Source organism: Oncorhynchus keta, unplaced genomic scaffold, assembly GCF_023373465.1.
Source record: "Oncorhynchus keta strain PuntledgeMale-10-30-2019 unplaced genomic scaffold, Oket_V2 Un_contig_3546_pilon_pilon, whole genome shotgun sequence".
NCBI classification, from domain to species: Eukaryota; Metazoa; Chordata; class Actinopteri; order Salmoniformes; family Salmonidae; genus Oncorhynchus; species Oncorhynchus keta.
The window spans coordinates 124,035-148,733 of NW_026287307.1; the positions used below are offsets into that span (position 1 = coordinate 124,035).

At 44.5% G+C, this 24,699-nt stretch overlaps 1 pseudogene; it reads left to right on the top strand.

Annotated features, from left to right (window-relative positions):
• The first annotated feature begins 889 nt into the window (after nucleotides 1–889).
• Nucleotides 890–22,635, top strand: LOC127906117 (trace amine-associated receptor 13c-like; annotated as a pseudogene).
• Nucleotides 22,636–24,699: the final 2,064 nt, after the last annotated feature.

The following is a 24,699-nucleotide window of genomic DNA, read 5'->3' on the forward strand; positions in this document are numbered from 1 at the left end:
TCATGGTTTGAGCATGACCCCTTAGATCCAGTGAAGGGAAAACTTAACACGACAGCATACATTGACATTCTAGACTTTGTTTCAACAGTTTGGGGAAATCCATTTCCTGTAACAGCATGAAAATGCTCCCGTGCACAATGTGAGGTCCATTCAGCAATAGGTTTGTCTAGATAGGTGTGGAAGAACCTGACTAGCCTGCACAGAGCCCTGACCTCGACCACATCGAAAACCTTTGGGATGAATTGGAACGCCGACTGCAAGTCAGGCCTAATCGGCAAAATATTGTATGATGTAAAAGGCATCATCAAACTGTATGATGATGTGGCCGGTGAGACTTTGATTCTTGAAAGTCAAATATCTTGAAAAGTTGACATGAGACACTCAAATCATTTTGGGACTATATCAACAGTGGACTAATAAAAAATAAACCAAAGATAATTTGAGTGTAATTTCCCTTTAAGGACATAATTGCTAACATCTAGGTCACTCCACACTATTAGCCACACCCCTGGGTCAGTGATGCAGCACCACCCCGGGCTGCATCACGTAGTGCTCTAAAGAAGTTAACACATCCATCTACACAGACGTCAGCAACGCAGCCAAGGAGTACAGCCTGCAGGTATATGGTACGTAAACAACAACCTCAGAATACTACAACGTGTAGGTGTGTGTGTGTGTGTGTGTGTGTGTGTGTGTGTGTGTGTGTGTGTGTGTGTGTGTGTGTGTGTGTGTGTGTGTGTGTGTGTGTGTGTGTGTGTGTGTGTGTGTGTGTGTGTGTGTGTGTGTGTGTGTGTGTGCAGAGAGACTCTGGGGAGGGGAGTTTCTGTCAGTAACTCAGGGATAAATAGAAAGGCAGAGCTCAGAGTTTCTCAGAAGGCGGACCTGACAGGGTCACACACAGGACCAAGCAGGACCTCAGCATTTTGAATTGAATTACAAATGGAGAAATATGAAGATGTTCAATACTGTTTTCAAGACGGAAACTCTTCTTGCAGAAAGGCTTTGCTATCGACATCTATCTACATAACACTGTACATCTTCTTCTCATTGATTTCAGCAGTTACAGTATTTTTGAACGTACTGGTGATCATCTCCATCTCTCACTTCAAGCAGCTCCACACTCCAACCAACCTGCTCATCCTCTCTCTGGCTGTGTCAGATCTCCTGGTGGGACTGATTGTGATACCAGTAATGACTGTAGCAACAATGGAATCATGCTGGGGTTTTGGGGAATATTTCTGTGTGTTTCAATTCTACATCGCTTTTTATGTACTTCTTTATCTCTGGGTAATTTGGTCCTTATATCTATTGACCGCTATGTTGCTGTGTGTGATCCCTTATTGTACCACTCTAGAATAACAATAAGAAGAATGATGTGTTTTATTTCCATTACCTGGTGGTGTTGTATCATATATGATGCTGTCATTACAAAAAACTTTGTAAATGTGCAGGTACCCAGTAGGTGTTTGAAAGAATGTTTTATTGTTGAAGGAAAAACCTGGGTTAATAACATAATTGACATTGTAATTACAATGGTTGTCCCGTGCTCTATTATTATAACACTTTATTTGAAAATCTTTGTGGTGGCCAGATCACAGGCCAGAAAGCTATTTTCAAAAGAGGCTGTCAGTGTGTCTGGTGTTAAAACGTACAGGCAAATAAGTCTGAGAGAAAAGCAGCAAAAACTCTGTCTATTGTTGTTTTCAACTATCTCATTTGTTGGATTCCATCTCTATTTCCTTTCCTTTTTGTATCTTTTTTAAGTGAAAATGTTTTAACCTTTATCATCAGCTTTCTGCCACTTGTTAATTCCTTAATTAATCCAATAATTTATGCTTTCTTTTATCCTTGGTTCAAAGTGACAGCTAAACTTATTTTAACTCTGAAGTTAAGGTGTTCATAGTTCCTACATTTTATTCCAACATTTGAGTAACATAGATTTGCCATAGTTATGTAATACAATTGTTGTAATTGCTTCTTTCATGTAACAATACACGGACGTGACTTATCTCAGTGTTTTCATCATAGATACCTGTGGTGTTGATACAGAATGATTTGGCTCGATTGAATTGGAATGACTTGGAAAAGGCATAAGAATGCATGAGCTTTTTTATTTTTATAAAAGACATTGTAGACATTTTGGGCTGTATATTCCAAATACCAAAGCCTGTGTTTGTCTCCTCAGGAGGAGGTTAGGAGTCATTCTATATCTTGTTTAACATCACCATCTAGTGGCTGAATTGGGACACAATGCCTTCAACAAGTGTACTGAAGTTGAATTGTTCAATATTGCATAATATCAGATAATGTCCAAGTCCATCTCAATGGTGTATTGTGTAAGTAGTTGAGGGTAAAATGCGAGAATATGCAATTATGTGTAAGACTTTATAATGTTCAGTAATAAACAATTTGTAAGGAATTTACAGTTTTCTCACCATTTATTAATAATTACTCCCACATGTGTTAAATGTTAGTCAGCTAGGTATTCTCACATGTGTAAATAACTACTATATGCATTAATTAATTAAATTAATTAATTAAACGCAGGAGACCACAGCAGACACTTGAACTTCAACATACTGGGTAAGAACAGTACCACTACTCTCACGACATCACTGCTGCCAGGTCAGGGGTCACACCAGAACAGCTCTCTCAGATGCTGTGGAGTCTGAATTGATATAGAGACCGGTAACACTTTATTTTAACACTTTGTAATAAAGAATGTATAATGTATTAGTAAATGCCTTATTCATCACTCATGTATCATTACTCCCACATTTGTTTTAGTAAGCTAGTTATTCACACATTTATGACAACTTTTATGGTATGTAATAAAGATTCAGCAGATCATTCATAATAATTTTAATAAATATCCTTATAAACCATGTACTAATCATTAGTAAAGTAGTTTTGCAGTCTCTAATCTAAAGTGAGGACTATTCATACTTTCTTAATTCTTTATAAATGTTTTGAACAGTGACCAGTTTAATTTATCACATAAAGATGGACATGCTACTGGTAGACATTCCAGCAGTACCTGATGCTCCTAAAGTTCTCAAAATGACCTGGAACATATCAATGGTTAAACAATAAGCACACAACACAGAGGATGTTAAAGGAAATATATTGAACATTTTATTCCAAAACAGTCACACTGTTGTAGTAGTGTGCTGAAGGAAGTAATGTGTTTGTCTGAAAATTATAACATTCTTGTTTGTTGACAGTGACTACCGAAACCAAAGTGTGGATTGCAGTCACTCATTAGAAATCAGATCAAATCAAACTGTATTGATCACATACACGTGTTCAGCAGATGTTACTATGGGTGGAGTGAAATGCATGAACATCTCATAGTGCAGCAATATCTAACAAGTAATATACAACAATTTCACAACAAATACCTTAAACACACAAATCTAAGTAAAGGACTGGAATTAAGAATATATGGAGATATGGATGAGCAATGTCAGTGTGACACAGACTATGAGCAGTTTATAGACTGCTTACAGGGTAAGGGAACCAGTATCTAAATACATATCTTAACTGAGCATTACGTTTCAAGGGTTATTACCTTTAATATACTACAAAATCAAATCAAAATCACATTTTATTGGTCACATACACATATTTAGCAGATGTAATTGCAGGTGTAGTGAAATGATTTTCTTCCTCGCTCCAACAGTACCTTAACAATTCATAACAATACACACAAATCTAAAAGTAAAATAATGAAATTTAGAAATACTGTATATAAATACTTGACAAGGCAATGACTGAGTGGTACTGACAACAAATACAGTTGAATACAGTATATACATTTGCGATGAGTAAAGCAGTGTGTTAACATTATTAAAGTGACTAGTGTTCCATTATTAAAGTGACCAGTGATTCCATGACTATGTACAGACTGTAGGGCAGATTCTCACACAGGGCTAGAGAGAGAGGGTGCCATAAATCTTGACCAACTTTCTATCCAAGTAATTTGTTTCTCTCTCTCTCTCTAAGAGGTTAATTTTTAACTTTATATTTATATTGATGAGTGTTTATATCCCTTTATAGTCATGTTGTAAGTGTAATGCCATTTGCTCTTTATTTATTTACATATACGTATATTTTATAGTTATAACCCTTATCATCACCGCCTGGTATGGCAACTGCTCGCCATCCGACCATAAGAAGCTACAGAGGGTAGTGCATCAGGCCCAGATCAAGCTTCCTGCAATCCAGGACCAACTGTATATACTAGGTCATGTCAGATGAAGCCCCAAAAAATGGTCAAAGACTACAGACACCCAGGTCATAGACTGTTCTCTCTGCTACCACACAGCAAGCAGTACCGGAGCCCCAAGTCAAGTTCAAAAAGATCCTTAACCTGTTACATCTATGGGGGTGCTATTTCATTATTGGATAAAAAAAAACGTGCCCGTTTTAAGCGCAATATTATGTCACAAAAAGATGATCGACTGTGCGTATAATTGACAGCTTTGGAAAGAGGACACTCTGAAGGCAAGCATAACCTGGTGCCTACCCGGTCTCTTCCAGATCCGCCAGTCAGCCAGGATCTGCCAGAACCGTCAGCCAGCCAGGATCTGCCAGATCTAACTACCTGCCTGAGCTTCCTCTCAGTGCTGAGCTTCCTCTCAGTGCTGAGCTTGCCTTCAGTCCTGAGCTTCCCCTCAGTCCCGAGCTTCCCCTCAGTCCCGAGCTTCCCCTCAGTCCCGAGCTACCCCTCAGTCCAGTGGGGTCCTGGGTGAGGACTACTAGGCCATGGTCGGCGGCGAGGTTGGCCTATCTAAGGACGCGAGGAAGAGGGACTAAGACTTTGATAGAGTGGGGTCCACGTCCCGCGCCGGAGCAGCCACTGTGGACAGACGCCCACCCGGACCCTCCCCTATGGGTTTTGGTGTGCGGCCGGGAGTACGCACCTTGGGGGGTTGTGTCACGCCCTGGTCTAAGTATTTTTGTGTTTTCTTCATTTATCTGGTCAGGCCAGGGTGTGGCATGGGTTTTTGTATGTGGTGTGTTTTGTCTTGGGGTTTTTTCATAGGTATTGGGATTGTAGCTTCGTGGGGTGTTCTAGATAAGTCTATGGCTGTCTAAAGTGGTTTTCAATCAGAGGCAGGTGTTTATCATTGTCTCTGATTGGGAACCATATTTAGGCAGCCATATTCTTTGAGTGTTTCGTGGGTGATTGTCCTTATGTCCTTAGTGTCATTTTGTAGTTATGTCTGTCGTGTATTAGTTTGCACCAATATTAGGCTGTTTCGGTTTTCATTACGTTTATTGTTTTTGTAGTGTTTGTATTTTGATTCGTGTTTCTTCAGTTCATTAAACATGGACATTTTGGTCCGACTCTCCTTCACACATAGAAAACCGTAACAGATACAGATAAATAATGACTGTATAAAATAAGTATTTTAAAAAGTTGCGTAATTATATTATTTTATACTCATGCAATTGCTCAGTGAATTTATATTTCTCCCAAAAAGGGTAAAAATTATTGACACCTTTTCAAGATTCTTACAAATAAAGGAGTCAAAAGGTCACTATTTTGTCCCATATTCCTAGCATGCAATGACTACATCAAGCTCGTGATTCTACAACTTTTCTGGCTGCATTTGCAGTTTGTTGTTTTGAGGTTGCAGTTTGTTGTTTCGAGGTTGCTGTCACCACCCAACTCAGCCCACAGCGCCACAAAAAGCCATCATTCACCTGAGGAGGATGATTTGCCTACACACCTCTCTCATCTAAGAGACCAGCCAGCTCTGCTCCAGGCCTCCTCAGTGTTCAGGGAGTGACCACACCCTCACCTGTTGGGAGCTGAAGAATAAATATGAGTTCCTACATCATGAGCAGCAAGAGATGAGGAGGGCGTACTCTAGGCCCTCCCAACTCTACCTACATGTACATATTACCTCAAATAACCTGTACGCCCCCTCTGTATATTGTTTCGCTATTGTTATTTTTTTGCTGCCCTTTAAATACTTGTTACTTTTATTTGTTATTCTTATCTGTATTTTTTAAACTGAATAGTTGATTAGGGGCTCGTAATTAAGCATTTCACTGTAATGTATGCACCTGTTGTATTTGGTTTATGTGACGAATACAATTAGGTTTAAATTCAGAATGTCAAATCAATCTGTGAACCCGAATGTTTTGTCTGTCCCTTGCAGGTAGACTCGTGTCAGGCTGGAGCGGCAGCTGCCACGGCTGTGTGGAGAAACATTTGTTCTTCAAAATGTCCGTCCTGCAGCCAGTGGATCAGCTCAGTTGGAAATGAAGATCCCAAGATCCTCCTGGTCCCATAGGCCCTCAGCATGTCCCTGTATATGGTGCCACGAGGCCAACCACAGACTGATGCTGTCCCAGTAGGTGCGACTGGACCACACTAAAACATTTCCTGTAAAATATACAGTAACTTTCTGGAAGCAATTGGCCAGTAAGTTACTGTAATTTATTTCACGGGACAGTGACTGTAATCAATTTTATGGCAATGAATTTTATTGTACTAAAAATGTTACTGTAGTCTAATTTACAGTATATTACTGGAATTGCCCATGCAGCTACATATTACCCAGTGTTCTTTGCAAGTTTTCATTTTTACATTTTGGTAAAAATCTCTCTTTTCCTTAGTAACGTACAGTCACTGCATTCAACCAAGGTTGATAAAAAAGGACACATATCAGTCATAGCATGTAAAACATTTCTGTAACCATTACTGAAAGTGTAAATAATTGTAATGACAACACTATCTTATGATATACAGTGTATTCGGAAAGTATTCAGACCTCTTGACTTTTTCCACATTTTGTTAATAAGTGCCCCACGGTGGCTGTGGGTTTACAGTATGGGCAGGCATAAGCTACGGGCAACAAACTAATTCCATTTTATCGATGGCAATTTGAATGCACAGAGATACCGTGGCGAGATCCTGGGGCCCATTGTAGTGCCATTCATCACCTCATGCTTCAACACCATAGTACCCTCCAAGCTCGTCATCAAGCTCGAGACCCTGGGTCTCGACCCCGCCCTGTGCAACTGGGTACGGGACTTCCTGACAGGCCGCCCCCAGGTGGTGAGGGTAGGCAACAACATCTCCTCCCCGCTGATCCTCAACACGGGGGCCCCACAAGGGTGCGTTCTGAGCCCTCTCCTGTACTCCCTGTTCACCCACGACTGCGTGGCCACGCACGCCTCCAACTCAATCATCAAGTTTGCGGACGACACAACAGTGGTAGGCTTGATTACCAACAACGACGAGACGGCCTACAGGGAGGAGGTGAGGGCCCTCGGAGTGTGGTGTCAGGAAAATAACCTCACACTCAACGTCAACAAAACTAAGGAGATGATTGTGGACTTCAGGAAACAGCAGAGGGAACACCCCCCTATCCACATCGATGGAACAGTAGTGGAGAGGGTAGCAAGTTTTAAGTTCCTCGGCATACACATCACAGACAAACTGAATTGGTCCACTCACACTGACAGCGTCGTGAAGAAGGCGCAGCAGCACCTCTTCAACCTCAGGAGGCTGAAGAATTTCGGCTTGTCACCAAAAGCACTCACAGACTTCTACAGATGCACAATCGAGAGCATCCTGGCGGGCTGTATCACCGCCTGGTACGGCAACTGCTCTGCCCTCAACCGTAAGGCTCTCCAGAGGGTAGTGAGGTCTGCACAACGCATCACCGGGGCAAACTACCTGCCCTCCAGGACACCTACACCACCCGATGTTACAGGAAGGCCATAAAGATCATCAAGGACATCAACCACCCGAGCCACTGCCTGTTCACCCCGTACATAATGTTTTGTTATGCTATCGATAAACTTACACAAACGCTTGGATTGCTTTCACTGAAAAGCATAATTTCAAAATCTTACAAAAGAGTTGGATTAACAAAAGGCTGAGCTGTGTTTTCTTATATTGAACTTGTGACTTCATGAATATAAATATTTGTAGTAATATTTATTGAATGTAGCGCTATGCTATTCAGAGGTTGGTGATGACACTTATCCCGATATCGGGATTGCAGCCATAACAAGTTAAGGGCATAATTGCTAACCCCCAGGCAACTCCACACTATTAGCCACAACCCAAGGTCAGCGATGCAGCGCCACACGGCCACCCTGGGCTCTAATCTATTTGACACATTGCTGCAAAACTGTGATGAGGTAGCACTGCCTGGTACTTCTAAATCAGTGTCACCTTGGGTCCTAGAGGGTCTTTCCTCTTGGACTATTGGTTAAGATGTTGGTTTTCCACTCAGGATACCACAGTTCAGATCCCACCTGTGACAGAGGTTATGAGGAGGTCATGATTCAGATGTGGGATTCTTGACCGGTGCAGGGGAGACTAGTTTAGAGGTGAAGTTTGTGCTGAGGCTGAGGCCTAATGGAAGTTGTACTCACACAAATGACAATAGAGCTGTGCTTATGTTCACTGCAGGTTCACCCTGAATGTTTATGCTCAACTGGGGCCTTATTGGTCCCTGGGGGAAAGCATTTGTGTGTCTCCAACACCTTTAATTGGTAGAATTCCTTAGAGTTTTGGACCTAATTGTTCCAGAGCCTTGTAATAACATGACCCTCTGGTGTCAAACTTAAAAATGTCAAACTAACATCACTAAAGAGTTACACAGTAGAGACAACATAGTCCCAGTGACATCCGCCACAGAGCACAGGTCAACTTTTGCTGATGCAATATGCTCTCTAAGAATCATTCAGAGGTGAAATATGTAGGTTTTTGTCTGTCATTTAGCAGACACTCTTATCCAGATGAACATACAACAATTAGGGTTAAGTGCCATGCTCGAGGGCACATTGACCTATTTTTCTCCTAGTCGGCTCCGGGATTTGAACCAGCAGCTTGTGTCTTACTGGCCCAACATTTAAACAGCTGGGCTACCTGGCACTGGATATGAGAGTTTGCTTTGATAAATCTTGTATTCATTGTATGTTCATGTTCACAAGGCTTCCTTGCAAATGAGACCCAAGCTTGATGGCGTGTGTATTAAAGTAGTAAGAACATAAGTGAATTTGTCATACTTTTGCCTCCCTAAAATGGGAAGACTTTGTACAAAAAGTGATGTAATTTTGAAATGGTTCAACTGATATGAATATGGGTGAAAATACCCTCAAATTAAAGCTGCCAACAGTCACGGATTTCAAATCCAAACTTTTGAAGTATAGAGTCGAAAGAAGAAAATATGTGTCACGTTGGCATGACAGATCGGGAGACAGATGCAGGAATGCGTAATGGCGTTTTTATTTTACCCAAATTACGGCATGCCGTGTCAGGGCACGGGAACGAAGACCAAATTAACACATAACAAAAACTTCTGTCTCCCGTCCAGCAGAGAGATACAGTATGTAACTAATTTGAACTAAATGCCTTCATGATGAGACCATTTAACCTATACAGAAAACAATTAAAGGTCATGTTAAAACTACTTGTCACTAAACCGGAGAAATTACTTACCATGTAAAAACTGTTGGTCACTAAATCCAGCTTGAAGGACCAGTAATAATACTGTAGGTAATGACCACTAATTACTTCATGTTACTTTGGCAAGTTTCATCTATATGTTCTACTGTTCCGACTCGCTTGGAAAGATAGTACTGTGCAGTATCGAAGAGCCCTTACTGCTGCTCGATCATCCTATTTTTCCAACTTAATTGAGGCAAATAAGAACAATCCAAAATTCCTTTTTGATACTGTCGCAAAGCTAACTGTTACGAGTCCGACGGTTCCCTTTCCCGGGCGGGTGGCGCTCAGGCGGTCGTCGTCACCGGCCTATTAGCTGCCACTGATTGTCTTTCCTCCCCCTCCTTGTATGTTTAGTGGTAGCACCTGTTTATGTTTAATTAGTTTGCCTTTATTAGACAGCCGGCCCGCCTGGTTGTTGTGCGGGATTATTTCAGTGTAACCTTCGGCTCTGTTGTAGAGGTACGTGTTAGTGCCTGGTCGTGATTTTCTCGTTGTACATTTTGATTCCCTGTGTTTGGGAACGTAACTATTGTGAGCACCCTGTGGTGCGTTGGTGCTATTAAAGACGCACAGCATTGAACTCTCTGTCTCCTGCATTTGACTCCACACCCACGACACCCGGAGCATTACACTAACTAAAAACAGCATTCCCCAAGAGAGGATGGCTTTCACTTCAGCAGTGTTAAATTCATGAACTTCTTTGAGGAAAAGATCATGATTAATAGAAAGCAAATTACAGACTCCTCTTTAAATCTGCTTATTCTTTCAAAGCTCAGTTGTCCTGAGTCTGCACAACTCTGCCAGGACCTAGGATCAAGAGAGACGCTCAAGTGTTTTAGTACTATATCTCTTGACACAATGATGAAAATAATCATGGCCTCTAAACCTGTAGCTCAGTTGGTAGAGCATGGCGCTTGTAACGCCAGGGTAGTGGGTTCGATCCCCGGGACCACCCATACGTAGAATGTATGCACACATGACTGTAAGTCGCTTTGGATAAAAGCGTCTGCTAAAATGGCATATATTATATATTATTAAACCTTCAAGCTGCACACTGTACCCTATTCCAACTAAAGAGCTGCTTCCTGTGCTTGGCCCTCCTACGTTGAACATAATAAACGTCTTTCTATCCACCGCATGTGTACCCAACTCACTAAAAGTGGCAGTAATAAAGCCTCTCTTGAAAAAGCCAAACCTTGACCCAGAAAATATAAAACACTCTCAGGATTTGGCCAGGGTTGTTCCGGTTTTTGGTCACTAGATGCCCCCATTGTGCCTTTTGACCTTTTGTTTTCCCTTGATCCCCATTATTATTTGCACCTGTGCCTCGTTTCCCCTGATTGTATTTAAACCCTTTGTTTTCCTCTGTTCTTTGCTCTGTGTTTGTATGTTAGCACCCAGCCCTAGTACTCTGAGAACTCTTGTTGATCCCGGTGGACTCTCTTGTGGAATTCTGTTTTTTTTGTTCTTGTTTGTTTGTTTTTTTGAGTATCTTTTGAGGCTTTTTATGCTTTACCTTCCACCTTGTGGATTTACCTTTTTGTCTTGGAGGATTACCTTTGTTCTTGTAGGATTCCTTTTGAGGTTGTGGAGTTACATGTTTTCCTGAAGAACTTCACTTTTTACTTCATTAAATACACCGTCTCAAGTACTGTTGTGTCTGCCTCATCTTCTGGGTTCTGCCGACTATTCGTGGCTCAGTTGGTTAAGTGACTGTTTCTCACTCCGGAGACCCGGGTTCGTAACCGGGTCCTGACAAAACTATCGGCAATGCAGGTGTAGAAGCACGGTGGCTAGGAAAAACTCCCTAGAAAGGCCAAAACCTTTGGAACCAGGCTATGTGGGGTGGCCAGTCCTCTTCTGGCTGTGCCGGGTGGAGATTATAACAGAACATGGCCAAGATGTTCAGATGTTCATAAATGACCAGCATGGTCGAATAATAACAAGGCAGAACAGTTGAAACTGGAGCAGCAGCACAGTCAGGTGGACCGGGGACAGCAAGGTGTCATCATGTCAGGTAGTCCTGGGGCATGGTCCTAGGGCTCAGGTCCTCCGAGAGAGAGAAAGAAAGAAGGAGAGAATTAGAGAACGCACACTTAGATTCACACAGGACACCGAATAGGACAGGAGAAGTACTCCAGATATAACAAACTGACCCTAGCCCCCCGACACAAACTACTGCAGCATAAATACTGGAGGCTGAGACAGGAGGGGACAGGAGACACTGTGGCCCCATCCGAGGACACCCCGAACAGGAAGGATATAACCCCACCCACTTTGCCAAAGCACAGCCCCACACCACTAGAGGGATATCTTCAACCACCAACTTACCATCCTGAGACAAGGCTGAGTATAGCCCACAAAGATCTCCGCCACGGCACAACCCAAGGGGGGCGCCAACCCAGACAGGATGACCACAACAGTGAATCAACCCACCCAGGTGACGCACCCCCTGCAGGGACGGCATGAGAGAGCCCCAGTAAGCCAGTGACTCAGCCCCTGTAATAGGGTTAGAGGCAGAGAATCCCAGTGGAAAGAGGGGAACCGGCCAGGCAGAGACAGCAAGGGAGGTTCGTTGCTCCAGAGCCTTTCCGTTCACCTTCCCACTCCAGGGCCAGACTACACTCAATCATATGACCCACTGAAGAGATGAGTCTTCAATAAAGACTTAAAGGTTGAGACCGAGTTTGCATCTCTGACATGGGTAGGCAGACCGTTCCATAAAATGGAGCTCTATAGGAGAAAGCCCTGCCTCCAGCTGTTTGCTTAGAAATTCTAGGGACAATTAGGAGGCCTGTGTCTTGTGACCGTAGCGTACGTGTAGGTATGTACGGCAGGACCAAATCAGAGAGGTAGGTAGGAGCAAGCCCATGTAATGCTTTGTAGGTTAGCAGTAAAACCTTGAAATAAGCCCTTGCTTTGACAGGAAGCCAGTGTAGAGAGGCTAGCACTGGAGTAATATGATCAAATTTTTTTAGTTCTAGTCAGGATTCTAGCAGCCGTATTTAGCACTAACTTAAGTTTATTTAGTGCTTTATCCGGGGTAGCCGGAAAGTAGAGCATTGCAGTAGTCTAACCTAGAAGTGACAAAAGCATGGAATCATTTTTCTGCATCATTTTTGGACAGAAAGTTTCTGATTTTTGCAATATTACGTAGATGGAAAAAAGCTGTCCTCGAAATGGTCTTGATATGTTCTTCAAAAGAGAGATCAGGGTCCAGAGTAAAGCAGCAGGTAGTTTTATTGATCAGCAGGTAGTACAAGAGCTTGACATTGATCTAACACCTGTCACCCCTCCCTTAAGGATAACCATCCTGGATGGGCAGCCATTGGGCATGGGCTTCATTATGCACCTGGCACAGCGTCCCCCAGATTGGTGTCTTCCACACTAAACCATTCAACTCACGGAACTCTCATTCCCCAAACAGTCACTCATCCTCGGACACCCCTGGTTTGTGGTCATGACCCTGCCATCTCGTGGCAACAAGGTGAACTACTGTCCTGGTCTTCTACTGGTCTTCTTCTGCAGAGCCACCACCATTGACGAATCTGCCTCAGCAGTGCCAACCGCCATACTATCTGAATATTTCTTCAGCAAAATCAAGGCCTCCACTCTGCCACCACATTGCCCAGGGGACCATCACGACTTTGTCATGCTATAAAAATCCTGCAGGAATGTGAAATTTACTGGGCAGTGATTTCGGTTCATCTCAATGGCTCGTTAGGGTTGATTTCAGAATGTCACTTTGGTGATGGTACCTCACTGTTTAAACATATTGCAACTGGACAAGAGTCACCAGCAAGTCACCGTCCATCAGTCAATTAGATATCATTCTGACACCAAACTGATACAAACTGACACCAAACCCACTTTTTCCAACTCGTTTAGTAGCCAACTATCACATACTTGTGGTCCTTCTGTGGCTCAGTTGGTAGAGCATGGCGCTTGTAACGCCAGGGTAGTGGGTTCGATTCCGGGACCACCCATACGTAGAATGTATGCACACATGACTGTAAGTCGCTTTGGATAAAAGCGTCAGCTAAATGGCATATATTATTATTATTATTATACTTCAGAGCTGGCCCAAAATTCACAACGCCTTCGGTTCAAACCATAAAAAAACATAAAACACGTAGTTATGTTCTAGCTGCGGGCACATTTCTTATGTTACGTATAGGACTAGCTGAGGCGACCCCGAATCCCAAGTTTTGGCTCGATCGGTCATTCGGTGTCCGAGCAAAACCCTAATTGGTGCTGAAAATCCATTTTTTCCATGACTTGCTAAGGGGTCCTTGAATGAGCTATCGGACAGAAACGTTGTGGTCTGTCTATATGGGCGAGACGGTCGCAATGCACCTAGTCTTGCGACTCTGGGACATTTCTAAATGTTGTTATTTTCGTGGTGCAAAAATGAATTGAAATCATTGCAAATGTACGAGGCTGTTTCTCAGTCCGAGAACCTTCTAGAGCCACGTAACTCACCACGCACTATCGACTGGAGGTCTAGAACAGGATTCTAAAGTTTCGGAACTCTAGGTCCGACGGTTCTTTAGCTCGAACAAAGCTAACTATTGGAGGCACTGTCAGTCTCTACGCACCTTCCAAGTTGTGTGTCTGTGTGATTTAGTTTAGCCAGGAGGAAGGCATGGCCAGCCGTTGAGAAATGCTTGTTGAAGTTTTCAATTATCACGGATTTATCAGTGGTGACCGTGTTACCTAGTTCAGTGAAGTAGGCAGCTGGGTGGAGGTGTTCTTGTTCTCCATGGACTTTACAGTGTCCCAGAACTTTTTGGAGTTAGAGCTACAGGATGCAAATTTCTGCTTGAAAAAGCTGGCCTTTGCTTTCCTGCCTGACTGCGTGTATTGGTTCCTGACTTCCCTGAACAGTTGCATATCGCGGGGACTGTGCGATGCTATTGCAGTCCGCCATGTACTGCATGCTGGTCTAAGATGTTGAGGAAGTAACTTTTAAAGAATGACCAGGCATCCTCAACTGACAGGATGAGGTCAATATCCTTCCAGGATACCCGGGCCAGGTCGATTAGAAAGGCCTGCTCGCAGAAGTGTTTTAGGGAGCGTTTGACAGTGATGAGTGGTGGTCGTTTGACCGCAGACCCGTAGCGGATACAGGCGATGAGGCAGTGATTGCTGAGATCCTGATTGAAGACAGCAGAGGTGTATTTGTAGGGCAAGTTGGTCAGGATAATGTCAATTAGGGTGCCCATGTTTACGGATTTAGGGTTGTACCTGGTGGGTTCCTTGATGATTTGTGTGAGATTGATGGGATCTAGCTTAGATTGTAGGACTGCCGGGGTGTTAAGCATATCCCAGTTTAGGTCACCTAACAGAACAAACTCTAAAGCTAGATGGGGGCGATCAATTCACAGATGGTGTCCAGGGCACAGCTGGGAGCTAAGGGGGTCGGTAGCAGGTGGCAACAGTGAGAGACTTATTTCTGGAGAGACTAATTTTTAAAATTAGAAGTTTGAACTGTTTTGGCTTAGACCTGGAAAGTATGACAGAACTTTGCAGGCTATCTCTGCAGTATATTGCAACTCCTCCCCTTTGGCAGTTCTATTTTGAAGGAAAGTGTTATAGTTGGGTATGGAAATCTCATAATTTTTGATGGCCTTCCTCAGCCAGGATTCAGGCATCAGGGCATCAGGGTCGGCAGAGTGTGCTAAAGCAGTGAGTAAAACAATCTTAGGGAGGAGGCTTCTGATGTTGACATGCGTGAAACCAAGGCTTTTTCGATCACAGTCAACAAATGAGGGTGCCTAGGGACATGCAGGGCCTGGGTTTACCTCCACATCACCTGAGGAACAGAGGAGGAGTAGGATGAGGGTGCGGCTAAAGGCTATCCAAACTGGTCGCCTTGAGCGTTGGGGACAAGGAATAAAAGTAGCAGATGTATGGGCGTGGTAGAATATATTCAGGGCAGACAGGGGTATGGTGGGGTGTGGGTACAGCGGAGCTAAGCCCAGGCACTGGGTGATGATAAGAGAGGTTGTATCTCTGGACATGCTGGTTTTAATGGGTGAGGTCAGCGCATGTGTGGGAGGTGGGACAAACGAGGTATCAGAGGTGTGAGGAGTGGAACTAGGGGCTCCATTGTAAACTAAAACTAACCTGAACAACAGTATACAAGGCATATTGATATTTGAGAGAGACATAGAGCAAGGCATAAAGTAATTGCAGGTCTTGATTGTGAGAGCTTGCTAAAACAACAGGTGAGACAACAACAGCTAGTCAGCTATCACAATAACAGCAAGTAAAATGGCGATGACTCGGCAGAGAGGGTCGGATTAACTACACACAGAGCCTGAGTTCGCGGCTGGGGCCGACAGATAAAACATAAATAAACACAATGGAGTACCGTGATTAATGGACAGTCCAGCAGGCATCAGCTATGTAGCCAAGTGATCATCGTGTCCAGGGGCAGCAGTAGATGGAACAGGGACGCTGCCATTATGCTAGCACGCGGGTGACACAGCGTTTAAAGTTAGTAGCCCGGGGTGGTAGGGGGTCTGCTCAGACGGAGGTTGGTTGAAGGCACAACGGATGGAGTATTCGTCGGCAGACCAGTCGTGGTGGTGCAGCGGGGGCAGTGTCGACAGAGAATCCAAGCCAGATGGTGAAAGAGGTATTGTAGAATTTAGTTTGCTAGCAGGGAGATGTGCCTGGCTCACGGCTAACTGGTGCTAGCTTCGTGGCAGTGGCGTTACCCAAGGTCCAGAGTTTACAGCAAGGATCTGGTGGAGTATTGAGCTCTAGCCGTGTATGAGTGGGGTTCAGGTGAACAGCTGAGATGGCCGAGATGTGGTACTCAGGGATAGCTTCGGTACTGGGTGCAAGCTAGCTGTGAAGATCAGAAGTAGTGGTCCAGGGAATACGGCAGGAATCCGGCGTTGTTGTGGAGAGACAGTTCGATACTGGTAGACTGGCGAGTATTATCCAGGCTAAAAACAGGGCTGGCTGTGCAGAAGGTAAAAGCCGCTAGCAGTGGCTAACAATGACTAAAAAGCTTGTAGCTAATTAGCTGGTTAGCTTCTGGAGGTTATTGAATGTATTCTGAAATTAAAAATAATAGCGATTCCATATCACATTGGGTGAGGCAGGTTACCGGAAGGTATAATCGAATTAAAAATGGAAAAGATATTGAAAATAAATATGGGTCCAGTGAGTGGTTGGGCTGGCTGGGGACACGGCGATTCAGACAGTTAGCAGGCCTGTGCTAACAAGCTAACAGTTAGTAGGCCGGGGCTAAACAAGCTAGCAGTTAGTAGACCGGGATAGCAAGCAAGCAGATAGCAGGGGCTAGAAAGTTAGCCTTTGGGGACGTCGCGATGGGGTTAAGTCTGTTTTTGCCTCTTCATGCGCTGACGTTGATAGCACCCTCATAGACGTCATCCTGACCAACTGGCCCTCCAAATACACCGCCGCTGTCTTCAACCAGGATCTCAGCGATCACTGCCTCATTGCCTGTATCCGCTACGGAGCTGCAGTCAAACGACCACCCCTCATCACTGTCAAACGCTCCCTAAAACACTTCTGTGAGCAGGCCTTTCTAATCGACCTGGCCCGGGTATCCTGGAAGGACATTGACCTCATCCCGTCAGTTGAGGATGCCTGGTCATTCTTTAAAAGTAACTTCCTCACCATTTTAGATAAGCGTGCTCCGTTCAAAAAATGCAGAACTAAGAACAGATACAGCCCTTGGTTCACTCCAGACCTGACTGCCCTCGACCAGCACAAAAACATCCTGTGGCAGACTGCAATAGCATCGAATAGTCCCCGCGATATGCAACTGTTCAGGGAAGTCAGGAACCAATACACGCAGTCAGTCAGGAAAGCTAAGGCCAGCTTCTTCAGGCAGAAGTTTGCATCCTGTAGCTCCAACTCCAAAAAGTTCTGGGACACTGTGAAGTCCATGGAGAACAAGAGCACCTCCTCCCAGCTGCCCACTGCACTGAGGCTAGGTAACACGGTCACCACCGATAAATCCATGATTATCGAAAACTTCAACAAGCATTTCTCAACGGCTGGCCATGCCTTCCGCCTGGCTACTCCAACCTCGGCCAACAGCTCCGCCCCCCCCGCAGCTCCTCGCCCAAGCCTCTCCAGGTTCTCCTTTACCCAAATCCAGATAGCAGATGTTCTGAAAGAGCTGCAAAACCTGGACCCGTATAAATCAGCTGGGCTTGACAATCTGGACCCACTATTTCTGAAACTATCCGCCGCCATTGTCGCAACCCCTATTACCAGCCTGTTCAACCTCTCTTTCATATCGTCTGAGATCCCCAAGGATTGAAAGCTGCCGCAGTCATCCCCCTCTTCAAAGGGGGAGACACCCTGGACCCAAACTGTTACAGACCTATATCCATCCTGCCCTGCCTATCTAAGGTCTTTGAAAGCCAAGTCAACAAACAGGTCACTGACCATCTCGAATACCACCGTACCTTCTCCGCTGTGCAATCTGGTTTCCGAGCCAGTCACGGTTGCACCTCAGCCACACTCAAGGTACTAAACGATATCATAACCGCCATCGATAAAAGAGAGTACTGTGCAGCCGTCTTCATCAACCTTGCCAAGGCTTTCGACTCTGTCAATCACCATATTCTTATCGGCAGACTCAGTAGCCTCGGTTTTTCGGATGACTGCCTTGCCTGGTTCACCAATTACTTTGCAGACAGAGTTCAGTGTGTCAAATCGGAGGGCATGCTGTCCGGTCCTCTGGCAGTCTCTATGGGGGTGCCACAGGGTTCAATTCTCGGGCCGACTCTTTTCTCTGTATATATCAATGATGTTGCTCTTGCTGCGGGCGATTCCCTGATCCACCTCTACGCAGACGACACCATTCTATATACTTTCGGCCCGTCATTGGACACTGTGCTATCTAACCTCCAAACGAGCTTCAATGCCATACAACACTCCTTCCGTGGCCTCCAACTGCTCTTAAACGCTAGTAAAACCAAATGCATGCTTTTCAACCGATCGCTGCCTGCACCCGCATGCCCGACTAGCATCACCACCCTGGATGGTTCCGACCTTGAATATGTGGACATCTATAAGTACCTAGGTGTCTGGCTAGACTGCAAACTCTCCTTCCAGACTCATATCAAACATCTCCAATCGAAAATCAAATCAAGAGTCGGCTTTCTATTCCGCAACAAAGCCTCCTTCACTCACGCCGCCAAGCTTACCCTAGTAAAACTGACTATCCTACTGATCCTCGACTTCGGCGACGTCATCTACAAAATTGCTTCCAACACTCTATTCAGCAAACTGGATGCAGTTTATCACAGTGCCATCCGTTTTGTCACTAAAGCACCTTATACCACCCACCACTGCGACTTGTATGCTCTAATCGGCTGGCCCTCGCTACATATTCGTCGCCAGACCCACTGGCTCCAGGTCATCTACAAGTCCATGCTAGGTAAAGCTCCGCCTTATCTCAGTTCACTGGTCACGATGGCAACACCCATCCGTAGCACGCGCTCCAGCAGGTGTATCTCACTGATCATCCCTAAAGCCAACACCTCATTTGGCCGCCTTTCGTTCCAGTACTCTGCTGCCTGTGACTGGAACGAATTGCAAAAATCGCTGAAGTTGGAGACTTTTATCTCCCTCACCAACTTCACCAACTTCAAACATCAGCTATCTGAGCAGCTAACCGATCGCTGCAGCTGTACACAGCTGTAAATAGCCCACCCATTTTCACCTACCTCATCCCCACACTGTTTTTATTTATTTACTTTTCTGCCTCTTTTGCACACCAATATCTCTACCTGTACATGACCATCTGATCATTTATCACTCCAGTGTTAATCTGCAAAATTGTAATTATTTGCCTACCTCCTCATGACTTTTGCACACATTGTATATAGACTCCCCTTTTCTTCTACTGTGTTATTGACTTGTTAATTGTTTACTCCATGTGTAACTCTGTGTTGTCTGTTCACACTGCTATGCTTTATCTTAGCCAGGTCGCAGTTGCAAATGAGAACTTGTTCTCAACTAGCTTACCTGGTTAAATAAAGGTGAAATAAAAAATAAAAAAATAAAATAAAAATAATAGGTTCGTTATGCTCTGGTTAGAGCCACGTTGTTCGAACTGGCGAGAGGTATTCGAGCTGAAGGTTAGCTGATGGCCGCTGGAAATGGTTTGCTGACTGATAGCTGGTAGTTCGCTGGCTAGCTTCAGTTGAGGGATTCCAGATCCGAAGTAAATATCGATATTTTAGAAAAAAAGCAGATCCACGATACATTGGGTGAGGCGGGTTGCAGGAGGGTATTTAGATGTTGAGGTTTAGCAAAATATTTTAAAAGATATGCAAAGAAAAATATGTAAAAATGATAAATACAAGGAACACGACAGGACAAAGACGTCTGACTGCTACGCCCTCTTGGAAATCAAATCAAATCAAATTGATTTATATAGCCCTTCGTACGTCAGCTGATATCTCAAAGTGCTGTACAGAAACCCAGCCTAAAACCCCAAACAGCAAGCAATGTAGGTGGAGAAGAAAGATGTGGCCTTTATCACCGCACAAGGACACTACGAAATCCTGTTCATGACCTATGGCCTTACGAACGCCCCCGCCATCTTCCAATCATTTTATGAACAAGGTTTTCCAGGATATGATCAACCGATTTCTCATTGTATACATTGATGACAACCTGATTTACTCCCACCCCTTGAAGAAACACATACAGCACGTGCAAAAGCCTCTTCAATGGCTCCGTGACCATAACCTTTAGGTGAAGACTGAAAGAGCACCTTCCATGTAAACTTCCACACCTGGACGGGTCAGCATGGATGGATGAGAACAAGGTAAGTAACTGGACCAAACCCACCACCAACTTCCCTAGGGTAGGGGGCAGCATTCGGAATTTTGGATGAAAAGTGTGCCCAAATAAAACTGCCTGCTACTCAGGCCCAGAGCTAGGATATGCATATAATTGGTAGATTTGGATAGAAAACACTATGGTTTCCAAAACTGTTAAAATAATATCTGTGAGTATAACAGAACTGATATGGCAGGCGAAAAAAAAGGAAAATCCATCCAGGAAGTACTATTATTTTGAAAGGCTGTTTTTCCATTGAAAGCCTATCCACCATACAAAGATTTAGGACCCAGTTCACGATCTCTATGGCTTTTTCTACACGGTGCCAGTCTTTAGGCATTGCTTCAAGCTTTTACTCTGAAAAATGAGGGTGATACAGCACTTTCAATGAATGGACAGTGGACATTTCCAGACATGAGACCAGCGCGTGATCGGGAGTGCGCATTTCTTGTTTCTCCTTTTCTATTGACGAAAATTTGTCCGGTTGAAATATTATTGATTATTTATGACAAAAACAACCTGAGGATTGATTTTAAAAATAATTTGACATGTTTCTTTGAACATTTATTGTACTTTTTTGACATTTCGTCTGGATGTTGAGACGGGCTTTGTGCCTTTGGATTACTGAACTAAACGCACAGACAAAACGGAGGTTTTTGGAGATAAAGAGGACATTATCGAACAAAATGAACATTTATTGTCTAACAAGGAGACCTGGGAGTGCCACCATTTGATGATCTTCAAAGGTAAGTGATTAATTTTAATGCTATTTCTGACTTTTGTGCCACCTCTCCTTATTTGGAAAATGGCTGTATGGTTTTCTGTGGCAAGGCGCTGACCTAACATAATCGCATGGTGTGCTTTCACCGTAAAGCCTTTTTGAAATCTGAAAAGCGACTGGATTAACAAGACGTTTATCTTTAATCCTATGTATAAAACTTGTATTTTACAACAATGTTTATGATGAGTTCTTCTGTAATTTGATGTGGCTCTCTGAAATTTCACTGGATGTTTGTTTGAGACAATGATTACTGTACATAACGCGCCAATTTCAACTGAGGTTTTTGGACATAAAGATGAACTTTATCGAACAAAACACACACTTATTGTGTAACATGAAGTCCTGTGAGTGCCATCTGATGAAGATCATCAAAGGTTAGTGATTAATTTAATTGCTATTTCTGACTTTTGTGAGCCCTCTTTTTGGATGGAAAATGCCTATATGTTTTTTTTTTGTGGCTAGGCGCTGACCTAACATAATCGCATGGTGTGCTTTCGCCGTGAGAGTCTTTTGAAATCGGAGACTCTGGTTGGATTTACAAGAAGTTTATCTTTAAAATGGTGTATAATACTTGTAAGTTTGAGGAATTTTAATTATGGGATTTCTGTTGTTTTGAGTTTGGCGCCTTGCAATTTCACTGGCTGTTGTCGAGGTGGGACGCTACCGAACCCCTGGGAGGTTAATTTCATAGGGCATTAGCTTTTGGACTCCTTTGTCTGCATGTTGAACGAGTGGATTACTGAAATCGATGGTGCCAACTTAACAGACTTTTGGGATGTAAAGAAGGATTTATCTAACAAATGACCATTTATGTTGTATAAGGGACCCTTGGGATTGCAAACAAAGGACGATCTTCAAAGGTAAGTGATTTCTTTAATCGCTATTTGTGATTTTGTGAAGCCTGTGCTGGATGAAAAATATGTTGTGGGGCGCCGTCCTCAGACAATCGCATGGTGTGCTTTCGCCGTAAAGCCTTTTTGTAAATCGGACAACACAGTTAGATGAAGAAGGATGTAAGCTTTTAACTGATGTAAGATACTTATACTGATACTTAGATGTTCATTAATGTTTAATATTATTACTATTTATTTTAATGGTGTATCCCTCCAATTTCACCAATTTGTCCCTCTAATGCCTATCCCTAGAACCAGGCTCCTCAACGAGGTATGAGTACGATGGTGAGCCGTACTGGGACATTCCCCATCTTCCGTGCTCGCACCCCTCTCCATGCAACACTGTTGGGGGTGACCGGTCCAAATTGACAGTCTCTGGGGCCGATGAGAGCTTTATGGACGCCACCCTGGTGTCGGAGCTGGGAATCCCCACACAACCCCTCTCCATTCCCACGGACGTCAGAGGGTTGGATGGGTGCTCTATTGGCAGAGTCACCCAGACCACGGATCCCAATAATCTGAGAGTGTCGGGTAATCACAGTGAGTTTATGCAGTTCCTGCCCATCGAATCCCCTCATGCACCTTTGGGGGGGAGGTTCCAGGCTCGAGAGGCACAATCTATTGATTGACTGAGCTATTGGTTCTATCCTGGGTTGGAGCCTGTTTTGCCATGGGCACCTCTCTGCCATTCCAGTGGAGTACCAGGACTTTCGGGAGGTTTTCAGCAAGGCCCGTGCCACAGCTCTTCCTCTGCATCAACCTTCTCCAGGCACTACACCACCTCGGGGTAGCTTTATTCCCTGTCAGACCTGGACATGAAGGCACTCCCTGGCTGCAGGTATATTGAGCACTCGCTGACTGCAGGGGGCATCAGTCCTTCCGCCGGCGCAGGGTTATTTTTGTTGAGGACAAAATCCTGCGTCCATGTATCTACTACCAGGGCCTGATTGACGTCACGGTTAATAAAACGTTACCCTCTTCCACGCATCGCCTCGGCTTTTCGAGCCTCTCCAGGAGGCTACCATCTGCTCAAGTTGGACCTCCGGAACCACGACCCTCTGGGAAGGGGATGAGTGCAAGGCCGCATTTAACACAGCGAGCTGGCACTACGAATACCTGGTGATGCCATTGGACTGACCAACGCTCCTGCTGTGTTCCAGATCCTGGTAAACAACAATCTCCGCAACATGTTGAACCGGTTCGTATTCGTCTACCTTTATGACATCCCCATGTTTTCCCACTTTTCTCAAGAACATGTCCTCCAGCATCTTCTGGAGAACCAGCTGTAAGTCAAGCAGAAAAATGTGAATTCCATCGCTCCACTGTTTTCTTCCTGGGGTACATATTAGCTGCAGGCAAAATCAGGATGGGTCCTGAAAAGGTGAGAGCGGTGGTGGATTGGTTGCAACCCAACTCCAAAGCACAGCTGCAACACTTCCAAGGGTTCGCCAACTTCTTCCTCTTGGGAACCATTGTTCCTGTTCCCAAGAAAGCTAAGGTAACTGAGCTAAACGACTACCGCCCGTAGCACTCACTTCTGTCATCATGAAGTGGTCATTGTATTTTGTGTTTTCGTTATATTATTTGGTCAGGCCAGGGTGTGACATGGGTTTATGTTATATTGTATTTTCGTATTGGGATTTGTAGTATTTGGGATCGCGGCTGAGTAGGGGTGTTGTATAGGCTTGGCTGCCTGAGGCGGTTCTCAATCAGAGTCAGGTGATTCTCGTTGTCTCTGATTGGGAACCGTATTTAGGTAGCCAGGGTTTCATTGTGTATTTCGGGGTGATTGTTCCTGTCTCTGTGTAGTTTCACCAGATAGGCTGTAATTAGGTTTCACGTTCTGTTTGTTGTTTTCGTATTTGTATAGTTATTTCATGTGTCACTTTTTTCATTAAAGTCATGAGTAACCACCACGCTGCATTTCGGTCCGACTCTCTTACTACAAACGAAGAACGCCGTTACAGAATCACCCACCACAGTCGGACCGAGCAGCGTGTTAACAGGCAGCAGCGAAGGGAGGACATTATGGACAGCAGAGGCATGGAGTATACGACGTGGGAAGAAATAGACAGGTGGGCGGCCGACCCAGAGAGATTGCCGGAGCCCGCCTGGGATTCGCTGGAGCAGTGCGAAGAGGGCTATAGGCGAATGGAGTTGAAAAGAAAGACACGGCGGCACAGAGCAAAACCCGAAAGTCACCCCCAAATATTTATTGGGGAGGGCTCAGGGAGAGAGTAGCAGAGTCAGGAGTCAGACCTGAGCCTACTCTCCCTGTTAATCATGAAGAGCAGTTGTTGTGGGAGAGGCTGCACCACTTGGAGAATTGGACATGGGAGGAAGAACTGGACGGAAAAGGACCCTGGGCTCAGCCTGTTGAATATCGCCGCCCCAAGGAGGAACTAGAGGCGGATAAAGCGGAGAGGCGCTGGTATGAGGAGGCAGCACGGCGACGCGGATGGAAGCCCGAAAAGCAGCCCAAAAAAATGTATTGGGGAGGGGCTTAAAGGGAGTATGGCTATGCCAGGTAGGATTCCTGTGCAAACTCCCTGTGCTTACCGGTGGGCTAGAGAGACCGGGCAGACACCGTGTTATGCTATGGAGCGCACAGTGTTTCCAGTGCGGGTGCATAGCCCGGTGCGGTTCATACCAGTCCTTCGTATTGGCCGGGCTAGAGTGGGCATCGAGCCAGG